Raw genomic sequence first — 16,693 nt, forward strand, 5'->3', positions numbered from 1 at the left:
GGGGAACAGCCGAGCGATTGCCTTCGCGGATCCAAACGCGCTCACAAGGCGCACAATAAGAATAAGACCAATAGAGACTTCATAAGAGACCATTTGAGCTGCAGATCGTAATGCTCCTAGAAAGGCATATTTCGAATAGACAGGAGTCAAAGTTCCCAACAATCAAGTAGTTTAGCATATCCTTCTATGAACCATACGAGCACGTTCTCTGTCACCCCCACCGCGCTTACGGCTCTCTACCCCAACCCAACTTGCTCTGGTGCTTTTTTTTTATTCCTCGTTAAGCGGACCGTAGGAGCAGCTTCACCTTCTCGCCTCCGCAGGAGTCCAATATCACCTACTCGATTGACAAGCATAGCTTTGATAGCTACTTCATCTGCCCGAAGTCATGTAAACCAGAAATTAATTAACAAATAACTTAGCATTAAGGTAAAGGGAAGTTATGAAGACGACGGAAGTCCTCGTCCGTTAAATATTTATAGAATTCTTGATTAATAGACGAAGTTCTCCCGTTTAGGGTTAAATCTTGAATATAGGCATTAAGACTTCCGTCCATGAGATCACGCTGAAAAGCATGGCGAAGGGAGCTTACAGGGGAAACCTGCTCCTGAATGAAGCTGTAGGCTTCTTTGCGTATATCAGTATATGGAAATAACTCAAGTATGAGTTGTATCTTAGTTTCTGACAGCATGAGGTCAACAAGCTTGTCTTGGAGAAAACCTTGTCGTTCCAAAACCTTCAGCTCAAAAAATTCTTGATCAAGAATTTCTCTGAAGTGAGAAACATTTATTGCTTGATCGAAGTGTTCTCGCACGAGTCTTTCGTAATCCCCCTGATTATTTTGAGGGGGAATGTTGTAGCAATTTAGGTTTTCGAGAACCCTAATGCGCTCATAGATTTGAGCTTCATTCTCGGCCGCTATGTGGGCTCGAAACGTCGCCAAGGATTCGGAACGTGATGACGATTCCAGAGCCGGAACATTCATCTCGTTCGTGCCATTGTCGAAATAACAAACCAAAGGCAAGTCAAAGGGAGGATGCCCACTTGCCAAGAGTAAGTCAAATGGCTTGTATATATGAAATACACATATCATGAAATCAAGATAGATCCAATATAAAATGAAAAAAACAATCAACCTTCGGATCGGATCAACGCAAGAGTCAAACTTTCTGTTGCTTAGTTCCATAATTTCGTTGACAACTAGATAGAAGGGAGAATGCCTCGATGAAAAAAGAATCAGTCTACAGTAATTGGTCCAGAAGCTGTATTGCTTCCATATAAAAGGGGCTTTGTACCCCCTGGGCGGCCAAATCCGTATGGATTTGGGACAGAAGAGACAAGTTGTCCCTTACAGTAGGGGCATTTTATAGAAAGCCTTCTACCAGATTCGAGATATGCCGCCCACGAGGTAGAGGAGGGGCGTTATAGGCCCCCAAGAGGGGGGCTAATCGATTATCGGCCACCTGCTCTACCATAGTAAAAAAGACCGTCTCTTCGACCGCTGCTTCATAATTATCTTGCGTCAAGCCCTGGCGTTTAGCAATCCGAAAGGAAGCCAGTGCCCAATAGGTGATCGGCTCAATGAGCACCTTTGGGCGGAGACGGTTCTTAGCTTCCCGGGACGGGACTAGACGACTCAAGTAGGAACGAGGGGTATAACTATTACTACTATACGATAAATGCTTTCCGCCCAACCCCCGTACAAGGCGGCTTACCAAGGCTTACCGAATTTCTTCAACGGCATAACCTTACCTTAAGCTTCACCGACTGCTTTATATGAAAGAAAGCCAGAAAAGGTTATCTCAAGTTTTCCTCAAAAAGATAGCTTTAGAGCACAAGTTCATAATAGGCGAGCAATTACGAATATGGTTTAGCAGTTTACTAGGGTCTTCTTCTTCTCCAAGACCTGATGCCTTATCTGCTTATTTAGCTTATAACTTCTTTCACACTATTTGCGTGAAGCATTTGTTTGGGTTCCCACTGCTATCTATGCTACCTTTATATGGCTACTTTCCCGGTTCCTGCTGAATGAAACTCCTTTCCTAAAGCCCCTCCTTGGCCAACTCACCCAACTGACCTTCCCAGAAAAAGGCTTTCATACTCTGTTGAATCTTCTGTTTGTGTTCTTGCGCCTGCTTGCCCTTTTCAAATCCTATACCTTCCGTCCCTGGGTCCACTCTCTAGTGGATCATCTTCTTATCATAGCGATTTATCTAAGGATACTAATGGCGATCTAATTTCCTTTCCTCCGCTAGCAGATAGAGTTCCCCTCGCGTAAGGTGGGCGTCTTCGCCTTGATTCTCTAGTTTATTAGAACCAAATCTCTCTATTCTATTGGAATATAAAATTCCCTCAACTGGCTTAGAACTTGTTATCCCCGCAAACGCTAACCCAGACGCTTATTGCACGTTTTTTTTTGCATTGAGTTCGGAAAGTCCTCCTCCGTAACCATTGAAGAGCTGGGAAATTATCCCATTTCATACTTGAAACCGAGTAGGCTACCTTACCGGTTGGTTAGTAGTGGCATATGCTGTTTCGTGGAAGCCCACCTACCCCTCAAAGTAAGCATATACTTTAGAAGGGATTTCATATCCTTCATTCTTCATTCGTAATGTGCCCTAGGCACAGCCTCCCGCGCTACGATATACCTTGGGGCTTAGAGAGAGTTGTCTCTAGGTATTCTCTACCTATCCACCTGTGTCTCCATCTCCGGCCAAGGCCAACCAAACTATTCATCTTTCTTGGTAAAGAATCTTTCTTTCCATCCCCACTGCCCCCACCAGCAACTGCCAATGAACACCCGCCTGCACTTTTCCTTGACTTCTGTCGGTCCCCAGACTCCGAAAAAGTTTATGTTGTTATTACGATCCGTCAGTACGAAACTATCAAGCTGAGCTAGATCTAGGCTGCAGGAGAGCACTTCTACTCATACTCAGAGCGGCCAAACCAACAATCTTCACGCTTAGCCGCATTGTTCTTGACAGGGAAAGGGAAAGGAGTTAAATAAAATAAATAGGATAGGCGAAACCTTGGAATAAATCCAACCTCATAAACCGATAGAGCAGTAACCGGCTAAGCTCTTTGAGTTGAGTGATAGTAAGGCGTGCTAATCTCCGACCTAGGGAAGTGTCAACACAACAAAGGGGGAAGTATTCTCTTTCGGAAAAGGAGGGGAGATCCGCCTTTCGGACCTGGAGGAAGTAGAATTCCTAATATGGGTACAAAGGGTCATCCAGAAGTTAGAGCGTTAGAGCGTTAAGCCACTCATTCTCTTAGGTCATCCAGAAGTTAGAGCTCTAAGGGAAAGATTCTTGGGTTTGTCCCAGCCGTTAGAGCGTTAAGCCACCCATTCTCTTAGGTCGTCTCAAAGCGCTTAGTCGAAAGACTTTGGGGCAACAAGCAAATAAGAACATTAGGTTCGCTATACCACGCACGGAACACTAACTTAAACCCAGTGACCAGATAGTGCAAAATTCAAACCAATGCAAGGCAAAAACCCGATTATCTAAGACGCAGGGGTTGCTCTGCTAATAGACCCCCCTTTGGACATAGATCAACACTCCCACTCAGAATGGTTACTGGACGGACAAGGATTGGTTGTCCATCCGTAATTTCGAACATTGCTATACGACATTTGATGATCCCGATTCAGCCTGAAAGATATATTTTCTGACCTACTAAATACTTGGCATGCTAGGAAGGAGGAGTCGGTTAGACTGACTGGCTTGCAAAAACGGTTAGCTACACAAGTGTGTTTTTCTGATCGCTTCGCTTGCTTTACCAAGTTGATATTCCGATATTAGCCTTCACCTTCAGGTACTTTATGCTTAGTTAACTTGGCGACAGAAGATATTGATGTTCTCTAAGACTGAATTACCTCTTCGTCATTCAAACTCTAGCTCTACTACTAGGATTTCTGAAAATAATACGAGCTAGTTTCGACTATTAAAGGATTGAACTGGCGTCGAGTTACAACATACCTTGGTTGGAGCTGGTTGCTCCATCTGCTGATCACTTAGATCGGTAGGGTCAAGAGGCAACCATATCGGTGGAAGAATGATCTTCTTTCATATGATAAGTCAACCTCAGCTACCTTGGTTTCTTGGATAAGAAATCTATATAGATCCTTTTGTTACCAACTAAAGGTGCCATTCTACGGCGTCCCTAGCGAGAAACATGAGGATGAGTGTGCGTAGTACAGGTTAAGACTGATAATCTATTTCTCTCTTTAACAAAAATTTTACTGTGAAAATGACGTCGAAGAAAGGCCTAGCCGAGGAGTCTTCGACGGCTTGGGAAAAGAACTTCACCACTCATGGTCTTCCTACTCCGATCTCGCTTCGGTTTTACCACTAGTTGGGGTAGCTGGCTTTCTGCCCTTTTCTTACTTAAACCGCTTACTGGAAGTATAGATTGAAGCCCCTTGTAAGGGACTACGAGCAAATCGCACTAGCCGTAACAGCAACAGGAGCGAGGGCTGCCTCATCCGCTTCCTAGCCGGAAAAGAAGGACTTTCTTCAAGCCAGGAAGAGCAAGAGTACCGCCCGAGAAGAACGGAAAGAGAAAGAAGGATTGAAATCATGAACTCCTTTCCCTTTATTATAAGTATAGTAGGAAAGCTTGACTGAACAAACGCTTTCTATACTATATAAGAGTTGCACCAGAAAGAGAGATTTTCTCAAAGTAACCATCCCCTTATCCTAGCAGTCCAGTGACTAAGAAGGGGGCGGGGGAGGCAGTCTTCGAACTTGAGTATGGATCGTAATTGAGCGAAAGATCTGCTCATCGAAAAGTGGTCAACAAGCGAAGGTCTTGACCTGGAATGGAAGGATCGAATTCGAGCAATAAAATAAGAGATTGAAGAGTTGATTTTACGTTGAATACAGGAACTAGTACACTTATCATAGATGGAATGAACTCTAATAGAAAAGACTCCGGCGGATTATCAATGCCCTTACTTAGGAGAGGTAGGCTATCGGTCATTATACTCGTCTTCTAAGCTCTGCTGCAGAAAAGAGCCGATTCTTACTCCCAATTCAAAATCATTTTCAAAGCGCACTCTGGGGATGGTTGGTTTCGACATTCAACCCCTTGGCTCGGGTGCAGTTTGAGGAAAACTCCGTAGAGATTACTGCTGATCAATTTGTGAAAGCTCTTTTCCAACTAGTCCATCCCATTGAATTGAATGAAAGACTAACTCGACTCGACCCTTCACTACACGTCTCTTTGCTTTCTATCTCTTACAGATAGAATAGATGAAGGTAGTCTTTCCTTAGATTGATAACCTTTTCCCTTTTAGTTTTCTTTCCATACAGAAGAAATTCCTTTTTTTGAGGATCCCTCTTTCTCGCTCAAAAAGAGCTCGAAACCTAGCCCGAGAGATAAAAGCGTGCATTACGAGTACTGCCCAGTTCTTCTCAATACAAGATCGAAAAGGAGGGGGTCTTTCTTCTCAAGTAGTAAAGAAGGCCCGGTCCTTCCCTAAATATTTTCTTATAGAGCCTAGGTTTAATATTGGGGAGCTTTGACAACTTCCCAAACGCCCCACAGCTTAGAGGTCGGTGAGTTTAGAGACCTAGAATACCCTTCTCACTAACCGTAGGTTCGAGCGAAGGCTACTTCAATAGATTCATAAAAATGAGCAGAACAGTTAGTGCTAGTACAATTGTTATCCCATCAATGACCATAGCCCGAAGCAGACCTGGAAGCTGATCTGTGAGTGTGAACGATTAATATCGCCTTTTATGCAAAAAGATTACGATTTCGATGGCTTCCGTTCCGGAAGGTGATTGGGATAAGGGTTTGATCGAGAGCTAGGGGATTCGGTTATTTAACCTAAGAGAAGAGATCCAGTTTACAGAGGAGATGCCAGGGGCGGTGGCTGTTCAAGGAAGTTTCTAAGGGTGAAGGTAGCCTTTTTTTATATTCGAGTTTGACCCCTTTCTTCGGAATGAATTCGAGTAGTAGCCATGGAATGGAAGGAGCTGCTTTCCCTGGCCGGAAAAAAGCGTAATCCGATCTTGCGCCATGCTTTCATTGTCCCTTAGTCCTCTCTCGCAAAAGCAATGGAAGGCCTTTGGAGCTAGTTTAGTTCTTTCATCGCCCCTGTCCCTCGCCAACTTGAATTGGAATTGTGCAACTTTCCCTTTTCTCGGGATTGTTGATCTTACAAAAAGTTCCCCTCGAAGACGGGCATTTCAAGAGAAGAGTGCCAGTTTGAGGAAAGAGCCTCTTTTGGGCCGGTTCTTATGAATAGGACTCGATTCATGATCTTAGGTTTGAATGAAAGACAGGATACGAACGTAGGCGATTGGCTTGGAAGTCCCCGTCAAGCAAGCATTAGAGTCAAGGCACCAGTATCCTACGCTCTTTCTTTTTTTTGGCTCAAGAGCAAGGAAAACCTTGGCTGGTCACCAGCTTTGAACTTTGAATCCGCTATTATCTTCAAGTGTCAGAGAGTGCAGCTCGAAGTCCTGCAAGTGATGTTATTGGTCGTAGGAAACCCCAGCTGATATGCCTTCGGGATAACCACACCTTCTGGGTGACATCAACACGATCCCATCCCAATGCCATTCCCCTTTCGAATTCAAAGCTCCATCAAAGTACATGGTCCAAAAAAGTTTCTATACTCAATGCAAGTGTAAAATACTTTTGAATCCGGAAAATAATCCATCGTGGGGCGGATGGTAAAAAAAAAGGTGAAGTCCAAGGTGAAATAGCTTGTCCTAACATCGATTTATAGCTGACATAAATGATCTCTGACAACAAGATTTGCTACCTACGGCCTGAAACAATGGAAGAGAGACTTGAGAGCAAGAAGCAGTACCGGCATAGCCGTTTTCTAAATGAAAGAAAATACTGGTACTGAGGTTGTTAAAGCAGGAGAAATGAGAGTAAAATGCCTTCCTTACTTCTACGAATCGCCCATCTAATAGCCCTTCGGCTGTTAACATTCTTACCGGTTGGGTATAGGTAGTTTACGGAAAAATGTTCTTATCGAAGAGCGGAAACTGAAAATACCGGAACTCCGTCGGCACTTCCTTCGTCATATGCTTAGTAAAAACAACTCTTTCTAGGAACCTAGCTTTGTAAAGAGTCTCTTTTTGGGGGGAGCCTGGATATGTAGATTTAGAATAAGCCGATGCATATGGGAACAAAACGTGAATGGAGGGGTGCCTCCTCGAGTTACTACGGGTACACTTTTTGCCTAGGAGTTCTTCCTTTCTCGGGAGAAGCACCTAGCTCCAAGTGATCCTATTCGTAGCTCTTCTGCTCTTTCTCTTCTGTAGCAGCTCTTCGGTGAATCTGTTGTACTCTATCGCTTCCCTTCTTTTCAATCGGTATGCGCTCTTATGATCTGTAGCAAGGGTCTATCCAATATCGGACGATTGGATTTAGTAAGAGGGCTTTTGTTAACGCAATCGAATAGGAAGTAGTTCACCTGTCAAAAGTATCTCAAAATGAATTGCTTTGCTTGAACTTTATGTGGGACTAACGACTTGAATGAAACTTTAGAGAGGAGTCATGCTAGCGAAATATGCAAGAAGGGGGGAGTGGTGAACAGCAGGTAACGGCTGCCTGGTAGTCAGAATCACTAAGCCTGGACTCACTTTCGATCTATGGCATTTTCTCGATAGCAAAAAAAAAAGATCTCTTTTTGCAATTCTAGTCTTTCTATTTTATTTCGTTCCTATTCTCCTTTCTCAAAAAAAAAGGTGACGTTATCTAAAGTAAAAGATTTCTTCGTTCTTGATAGTTATTTACTTAATCGGTGGATAGGAACAAACTCTAGATCGAAATTGTGGGGGGTACTTCTTAATCATTTTTACCAACTTAAAGCCCGAACTCAAATTCCTTTTCTATAAAGAAATATCCTATTGGATAATTTCCAGAATCTCTATTATTAATCTTTTGTGTATCTTGGTCTTCCTAACCATCCATTCATTTTGTTTGAATCTCCCATTGGGGCAATCGCTATGTTAATAGATGGTAAAAACCCCATAAGTTGATCTTTTGAACCTGCTTCAAGTCATGATGACTAATCAACTAATCTTGGGGTAAACAGTCTCGACTGCTTATGTCTTTACTTGAACTTAATTCTTGTACATAGGAAATGAGATTGAATTCCTTTAACAGCAAATCTTTAAGCCGTTTTATTTCACTCATATAACTATCTGGTTTATTTTATCAACCCCAATGATGAATAAAAAAATAGAAAATAGATATTCAGTTCATTTCACTTTCTTGCTAGAAATAAAAGAAATAGGGGAATTTTTATGTCTCACTGAATCACACGTAGAGATATTGATAATACACATAGAGTTAATGGTATTTCATAACTAATTGATTGAGCAGCAGCCCTTAATCCACCTAAAAAGGAATATTTATTATTTGATCCATATCCCGACATAAGAAGTCCAACGGGAGCAAGGCTTGAAACGGCGATCCATAAAAAAACACCAATACTAAGATCAGCGAGAATAAGTCGATAGCTAAAAGGAATTACTGAATAACTTAGTAAAATAGATATGACCGCTATGGATGGCCCGATACTGAATAAACGAGTATCGCCTCTAGATGGAAGAAGATTCTCTTTGAAAAGTAGTTTTGTACCATCTGCTAGAGCTTGAAGAATTCCTAAAGGCCCAGCGTATTCAGGTCCAATACGTTGTTGTATTCCTGCAGATATTTCTCTTTCTAACCAAACAATTACTTAGTACACCTAGTGTGATTCCTAATACAAGAGTAAAAATAGGGACAAGCATCCATATGATCCTATAGACCTCTTTTAAAGATTCCAATCTGGAAAAAGAATTGATAGTTTGTATTTCAGTTGTATCAATTATCATTTCAACGATCAACTTCTCCCATAATGATATCTATGCTACCTAGTATCGTCATAATATCAGCCAATTTCATTCTTTTAACTAACTGAGGAAGAATTTGCAAGTTGATAAAACCCGGTGGTCGAATTTTCCATCTTCGAGGAAAAACACACCGATCTCCTATCATAAAAATTCCCAATTCGCCTTTTGGTACTTCAACTCTTACATAAAGTTCTTGTTTCTACAATTCAAAAGTTGGAGAAGGTTTTTTACTAATAAATCGATATTGAAAATCATTCCATTCAGGGTTTTTTATTCTATCAAAGCGTCGGGTTTCTAAATTCTCATAGGGTCCCCCTGGAATTCCTTCCAGGGCCTGTTGAATAATTTTTATGGATTCTGTCATTTCACTGATTCGTACTAACGCTAATGAATCCCCTTCTTTTTGCCATTGAACCTCCCAATCAAATTCATCGTAACACTCATAACGATCAACTTTACGAAGATCCCATTGTATTCCGGAAGCTCGTATCATTGATCCTGATAAACCCCAATTTAGTGCTTCTTCTGCGCCAATAATGCCTACGCCTTCAACTCGTTCTAAAAAAATAGGATTCCGTGTAATAAGCTTTTGATATTCAGCAACCCTGGTTAAAAAATAATTGCAAAAATCCAAACATTTATCTATCCAGCCATGAGGTAGATCAGCAGCTACTCCTCCGATGCGAAAATAATTATGCATCATGCGCATACCGGTGGAAGCTTCGAATAGGTCATATATCAATTCTCGTTCTCGAAAAATATAGAAGAAAGGAGTCTGTGCCCCAATATCTACCATAAAAGGCCAAGCCATAACAAATGGGAAGCGATACGACTCAATTCCAACATAATAGCTCTGATATAACTAGCCCTTTGAGGTACTTGAATATTACCTAGCTGTTCCGGTCCATTTACAGTTATTGCTTCTGTGAACATAGTAGCTAAATAATCCCAATGCGTTACATAAGGCAAATATTGTATAATTGTTCGATTTTCCGCAATTTTCTCCACCCCTCTTTGTAAATAACCCAATATTGGTTCACAGTCAATAACATCTTCGCCGTCGAGAGTAACTATCAGTCAAAGAACACCATGCATTGATGGGTGGTGAGGGCCCATATTGACTATCATGAGGGCTTTTCTTGTAGTTGATGCAATCATAAGTTTTTTTTTCTCGAATACCCAACTCACCGATTAATTCTTTATAACGCCCTATATTCTTTTTTGACAAATAAGCCAGCAGCCGTTGACGTTTTCCCAAAATTTTTCGCAAACCTCTCTGAGATGAAGAGTCCTTTTGTGCAATTCCAAATGTAAAGTAAGTCCTTATTTTAGTGGTGAAATTGAATACTTGAAATTCAACAGACCCTCTGTTTTCTTCGTTTTCTTTTTGAGAAATAATCGAAATGAATGAATTTTTTACCATAAAAAAATGCCTTTGCTCCCTTTTTTTACAGATATGGATTTTACTGATCAGTAATAATAATGCCGTTCATTTTAATGTGGTATATACAATTTATGAACTCCTAAATTTTCTGAAGTAAAATCAATCAATCCAACCAATTTTAAATTAGATTTAGATAGAGGATAGAAAAGGATTGGTACTTTTTCGCATCGTTAGACCGAAAATGAAGCAGGTTCTGTTGATTTCTTTTGCGATCTAATTGAGACAAATTTCGTATTAGCTATTCGAATGAAATGTAAGACATGTGATGTGTGTATTTGGTTGCTTTCATATACTCTATAAGCATATAGTAAGAATATAAGTATATAGTAAGCATATAGTGAAAAAGTTCTTATTTATATAGGATAAGGAGATCGCAAGGAAGATGCTCAAAAAGGCTTTATAGCTACATTTATGTTTCAGTATGCTAGACCCCTCCTCTAGTTCAAGAGCTTTAGGCCGGATACTAGCTTTGCTCTAGTTGCTTTTCTATGTTGAGTGAATCGCTATGGAAATGAAATAGAAGAAGTCAAAAATGCCTAACAACCAATGAGGGGCTAAGGAATGGCGACCTTTGTGAGCTACCTCCGGACCCTGGGAAGAGTCCCGGACCATGGAAGCGATCAAAGGAAGACGGTAATCCACCACTGTCCTTTCGTGATGTTCTCATGCAGGTACAGCACAAGGGCTCATGCTATCTTGAGATCTCGGGACCTGAGTCTGAAGGCTTTGAATCAGATGAGTGGGGGAAGAAGATGAGCAGCAAATCCATAACCAGGGCCCTTCGAATTGTCTCCTTGTGATCAACATTAATGGGGAAACTAAAAGAAGAATTTCTCAACCATGGGGAAGTCTCTTATAGTTAAGGTTCTGGGTAAGAAAGAAGAATCCCATCCTCCCTTTGATAAGAGTAAGCTGAGCTTCCTTCAGTTTGCTACTCGTACTAGAGACTGTATCGTGAGCATATATGAAATCAATCGAAAGCATTGGTACCACCCTGGATGGAATGACTCTGTCTCACTGGCAGGCATGTTTCGACCTGAGGTTCACTGGCTCAAGGGCAGCTACTTACTAGCTTGAGGAATCGATCTAACAAAACGCCTAGAACAAGGGAGAAAAGAAGTTCTTTTGTTTACTACAAAGTTGGTGATGAGGACTTATGATATGACTTTAATTAGTGAAATGGGGCTTTCGAGCCTTTTGTTTGAGTAGTCAGCAAGCAAGCAGTACCGTCAACGATCCATTAGCTGATCCATCAACGGAGAAATGAAGAAGAATCATCCACGGAAAAAGAGAAAGGGTTAGCGCGAGCCATTCTTGAAGAATCAATCTCACTGCCCAACTCAAAAATCTTCCAGGCTTTTATGCCTTAAACTTTTTTCTTTCGTCCTCGGACCAATGCCTCCGATAAAGAAAAGGCAATCCCCATCTTCTCTGTAGCCCTCCATTAGACTGGAGGAAATAGTGCTTTCTGCTTGCCTAAGGGAGGATACTTCTTTTCAAAGGGACTGTATGGGATTAGATTAGGACTTAAACTGTAACTTAAACCCAAGATATCTTAAAAGATGAGAACAGCACGTCCACTGGCAGCTCGAAAGGAGTGTAGCGGATTAAGCACAAGCCAATAATATCATTTCCCGGAAAAGGAAGAGGGTGAGGACACAATTTCTTGGAATATAGCAAGGCCTAGAGTGGAAGGAAGCAGAAAGAGATGACTACCAAGAATCCTTGTAAGTACGGGTATCAATAAGTAGATTCGGGATGTAAGAGACAGTAGCTCACAGAGCTCATTATCTCTATCCCACTTTGAAGTCGATGTGTTAAGCAAAGTGATGCCTGAAACCATAAAGAGCAAAAGATACTCGGATGAAAGGTTATCGCAAGGTTTTTTCTGCCATTGATTGAACTAGGCAAGATAGCGTACATTGAACCAGATTCCATTTGACTTCTTGCTGTCGTCGAGTCTAAACGAATGCTTGAAGCAATTTCATGTTGAAAGGCGAAAAAGACCAGGCAAGTTCAGAAAGGAGAAGAGACGCCTCGGCGTCCGCTGCTATTTATGCATCAGTAGCCATTGAATTTGCTGCTTTCTCTGACAGAAAAGATGTGACCGACTGCATTAGCACTTGTTGAATTGGTCTTCTGTAAGTGCACTTCAGAGTAGTTCAAATACTTTTAATAACTGATAAAACTTATCCGGGGCAACTCCGCCTTTTCTTTTCAACTAGTGAAAATAGGCCCTGATAGACAGTGCGCGAGGAAGGAATGACAGATCAAGGTGTGTTCCTCTCGGCGTAACCGGTCTTCTCTCTTACCTGTCCTATCTACATCTACAATAAAATAAGAAATAGCCGGCTTTGATTTTCATCGATCTTGGCGTGGGCGTCTTGCTTTGTCTTGATTACAAAAGAGACATCCCAGGCCCCCTACTCTTTCTAAAGATAACTGCCATTTAGCATTGAAACTAAAGAGGGAAAAGAAGATACGAAAGACTAGACTAAGCCAGAGATGAGACGCAAAAAGAAGGAAGGTCCAGGTAAAGCCTAACCACTGTTTTCAGGTGTAGATGAAAAGGAGGTGCCAGTCTTTGAGGTCTAGGAAAAACCGATGCGACGCAGAGAACCCTTTTCCATACAAGTTATCGTCTCGTCTAACGGTTTGAAATAAAAGAAAGTTTCCCTCATAGCCGCTTACGCCCCTTAGATTCCTCGAGCTTGTAAACATGACTCTTTCCATAAAGCATTTATGAAAGACTTGATATTCGTTCTGCGAACAGCCTGCTTTTTTTATTCCTTCCGAAAAGCGAGTGTGAAATGCCTTGTGTAATTTCTTTGTGGCTATACACTTAACACGAAGCAACTCACGCCAAAAAGGGTCTCGATCAAGGCACCGGCCTTCTCGTGCCACAGCTCTAATCCGAATGGCGTGTTCTTCCACTATTCACGCAAGTTCCAGTTCGAGCAAGAAAAGAACGGTTTTTAGATAAAATAAACAAACTAGAAAACAGATCTGTCGTTAAGTCCGGCTTGCAGAGCCGTCTTTCGGATAACTGTTAGTGTTAGTCGGTTAGCTCCTTTTTTCTGTTGCTGTAGTTGGTAGTAGCGATAAACACTCCTATTATATAAAGACTTAATGAAGTGAGCTTGGTACCGCGGAAAGCCTGTTCAAGGGGGTGGAGGAGAGAAGGGACTCCCCCAAGAGAGGCCCGAGCACAACGTCTTCATAATTTAAGTGTTCCCACCTTGGGAGCTAGGTAAGATAGTAAGGCCTGTTTTGTTGAATATCCTTTACTGCCTTCCTTTATCAGAAAACTATTCGAGTTCCACTTTTTCTACCGGGCAGAGTTGCAAAAGTGGCTTCACCCTCTTTGCCCACCCTAAAAAGATCTTCAGAGAGGCGTTAACCAGAAGAGGTAGGGCCGAGCACTGACTCACGTGTTTTGTACCTCTACCTCTTCTACCTGTACCCGCTATTTTGTCTCCAAGCCAAGCGTAGTGCTGGTTGTCAAACTCTTCCACGCCAACTTGTCACTACTAAATGCAGAAGGTCCACAGACGGGGGGATAAGCAGTGATTAGTGATTCATTGCATATGTGAGGTAGTAGGTCACATACATTTGTTCCAGATCAATGAATGCGGAACAAAGATAGGCGGATTCCCATTCGTTACAGCTTGCTTGTCCACTCACCATGCGGGATCCGAGAATTGCTTTCTTAAAAAAAAACTTGGTCGTCAACTCGTAATTCAAAGCGCTTAGTTGGGTTCAGCTCTATCGATCGAAGCAGGTTGATTGGTTCCAGGGCAACGCGCCTATCTGCTCTCTCAAGTCTAATACGCCCCTTATTCCCTTTTCTGTTGGGCTTGCCTTGATTCAAATCACGTGGCTCGTCTAGTTCTAGATGTCGCATCAGTGAAATCCTATTCTCCGCCTTCTTTTCAGAATACAGGACGAACAAGTAGACCCTTTAGAGGGGACGAGATTCAACCTTTGCATTTTGATTGAGTTTGAGCTAACAGGAGAAGTTCACTAAAGAACGTCTCTCAATAATATAATAGAGAGTTCCTAGTGAGGAGGTGGTTGGGGTTAATCAGCCATTTCCTTTGCTTGCTCGATCAAAAACAACCGCACTGCACTGCTTTTTCTCCAATCGGGGAAGTAGGGGAGCCCAAACCACTTTGTCCACCGCTCTCTTTTATCTTACGAACCCTTCCTTTTATATGATATATGAACATTTGCATTCGGGCTGCCTAGAGCCTTTCCATTTGTTTAGTGCAGCTCTTGTAAGGCAAGAATTACGGCTTAAAAACAGATCGGAGATTCGGCTACCAAACAAACTGGAAACTAACCCATTCTGTCTCGCATTCTCTTTTTCGGTATTTGAAAAAGATGGCTAAAAAAGGACATTGATATTTAGAAAACTATCCTTTCAATGTTGGTAGGTCGGCACTCAACTAAAGGATTTGGGGCTGATGAAGACAAAGACGTATTGCTATTCGGGATTTCTTATTACCACAGCATAGCGGACGTTGAATTGACTAAAAAAAAGCTAAGGCATATATTTATCAAAAAGAAGAAGGGGGCAGAACCACGCCTTATGACGAAAGGGGAGAGCGAAACCTAGAACGATACCACTCCGAGAACAAGACATCCTGGACAGAAGGCTGGCAAGAGTGCTACCTCCGAGCGCCCTTACAGGAAGGGGGGAATATGAACTACACGTAGTGTAGTGAAGAGACCACTAAAAGAAAAGAGTTGAATGCGACCATCGAGTTTCTTCAACGAGCCCCTCCCTGGGTCTTTATTAGTATAGTAGGTTCTCCCGTGGTAAGCTCTCTAACTACTGGCTAGGCTGGCCTCCTATTACACTAAAGATGGTAAGTATTAAACATGGTAAGCCCGACCCGTCACTCACTGAAACCCCGGGAATCCTCCTTTTTTAGGAGTCGCAATGTCAATTCCCTTGATCAACGGCCATATTTTTAGCACACTGGACTTAACGCGGCCTTATGCCTCCGAAAAAGTACTATTTTATAGTATAATAGTTCGCCAGCAAGGTATTTTCCGAAGCAGGCAGGGCTAGATCCTCTTTACTAGGTTGGGTTTTTGCCCTCAAATTCAATGAGACAAGTCCTTTCTTCTTGCTTGTCAATGCAGAACCATGTGTCATTCAATATAAAATTCCTAAAATGACTGTAGTATAGGCTTTCTTTACATTACTGGCTTTAGACTAGAAACTGAAGATCTGGTAAAGTGTGAGTCCGACGAGTTGGGTTATAATAATTCATGAAAGATATTATCATATTCCTACAATTCAATTAGATGCGAAATCTAGAAAGCTCCTTTTCATGGTTGTAGAAAAGGTTCAAATCCTTTCATTTGTTGGAATTGGGTGGTCGTACAGTAATAAGTATTATAATAGATAGTTTTCGATGAAATAAAGAGAACAAACAATAAAAGAATTGGAACAATCAAGATTCGTGATGCAAGTATTATTTTATTAGATCCAAAGGTTTTTTCTTAACCTAGCTACAACAAGGATGAGACTCTATAAATTGAAAGATAAAATGTAGAACCTAAAAGGAAAAGAAAATAGGAATCTCTAGTCTTAGAATCGAGTTAGACCTTTGATTAATTAATATCTCTTTTTTTATTTAATGACTTTCTCCTTTCTTTAATCCGCAGGAGGTCATGCTCTTCAAGTTAGTGAAGTGATTTCATTGTAATTAGACCTAACAAGAACGGAAACACGCTCTGTAGGATTTGAACCTACGACATCGGGTTTTGGAGACCCACGTTCTAACGAACTGAACTAAGAACGCTTTCAACTCACAGTAGATACGACAGTAAAGAAAAAGGATTCTTTTTGTACCCCCAATACATATCTTGCATGTATATAGTCTCATAAAATGAAAATATGTATATCCAATTTGAATCGATCTCAATGGATCCCTCGCCTCGTTACAGCCCAGAGGAGAAGAATAGGTAGAGATGACATTTTTTGTCCCTCAAAGGCGCTACCAAGCTGCGCTACATGATATTTCAATTGGTCTACAGTGTCATTGTAGAGAATCCCTGTCCTCTTTTCCTCCACATCGTTATTTCCTCCATCGATATAAACTTGTCGTTTTTTCTTTTTTTTGTTATTAGTCAAGTGCTAGCGCCCCTATAAAGTCCGTTTTTCTGCTATCAATGAAACCGAAAGAAAGACAAAAAAACCGGTGCCTTTCGTATAGATCGAGCCTTGTAGCTTGATTCTTTACTCATTCCATACTAGAAATAATCGCAGGAACGATAACACTTCAACCTATTTCTTTCTCATGATATCCGACGATCAAGACAATTCCCGTGAAACTCTTTCATTTCATAGAAGTTCGTTCTTATTCTT

General features: G+C 41.5%; 1 non-coding gene across 1 annotated transcript; it reads right to left on the reverse strand.

Moving 5' to 3' along the window:
* Positions 1 to 16,053: 16,053 nt before the first annotated feature.
* TRNAW-CCA (transfer RNA tryptophan (anticodon CCA)) lies at positions 16,054 to 16,127 on the reverse strand. Its single transcript has one exon. It is a non-coding gene; the product is annotated as a tRNA-Trp (tRNA).
* Between the last annotated feature and the right edge of the window lie 566 nt (positions 16,128 to 16,693).

This window comes from Primulina huaijiensis, chromosome 11, assembly GCF_012295235.1.
Source record: "Primulina huaijiensis isolate GDHJ02 chromosome 11, ASM1229523v2, whole genome shotgun sequence".
Taxonomy (NCBI): domain Eukaryota; kingdom Viridiplantae; phylum Streptophyta; class Magnoliopsida; order Lamiales; family Gesneriaceae; genus Primulina; species Primulina huaijiensis.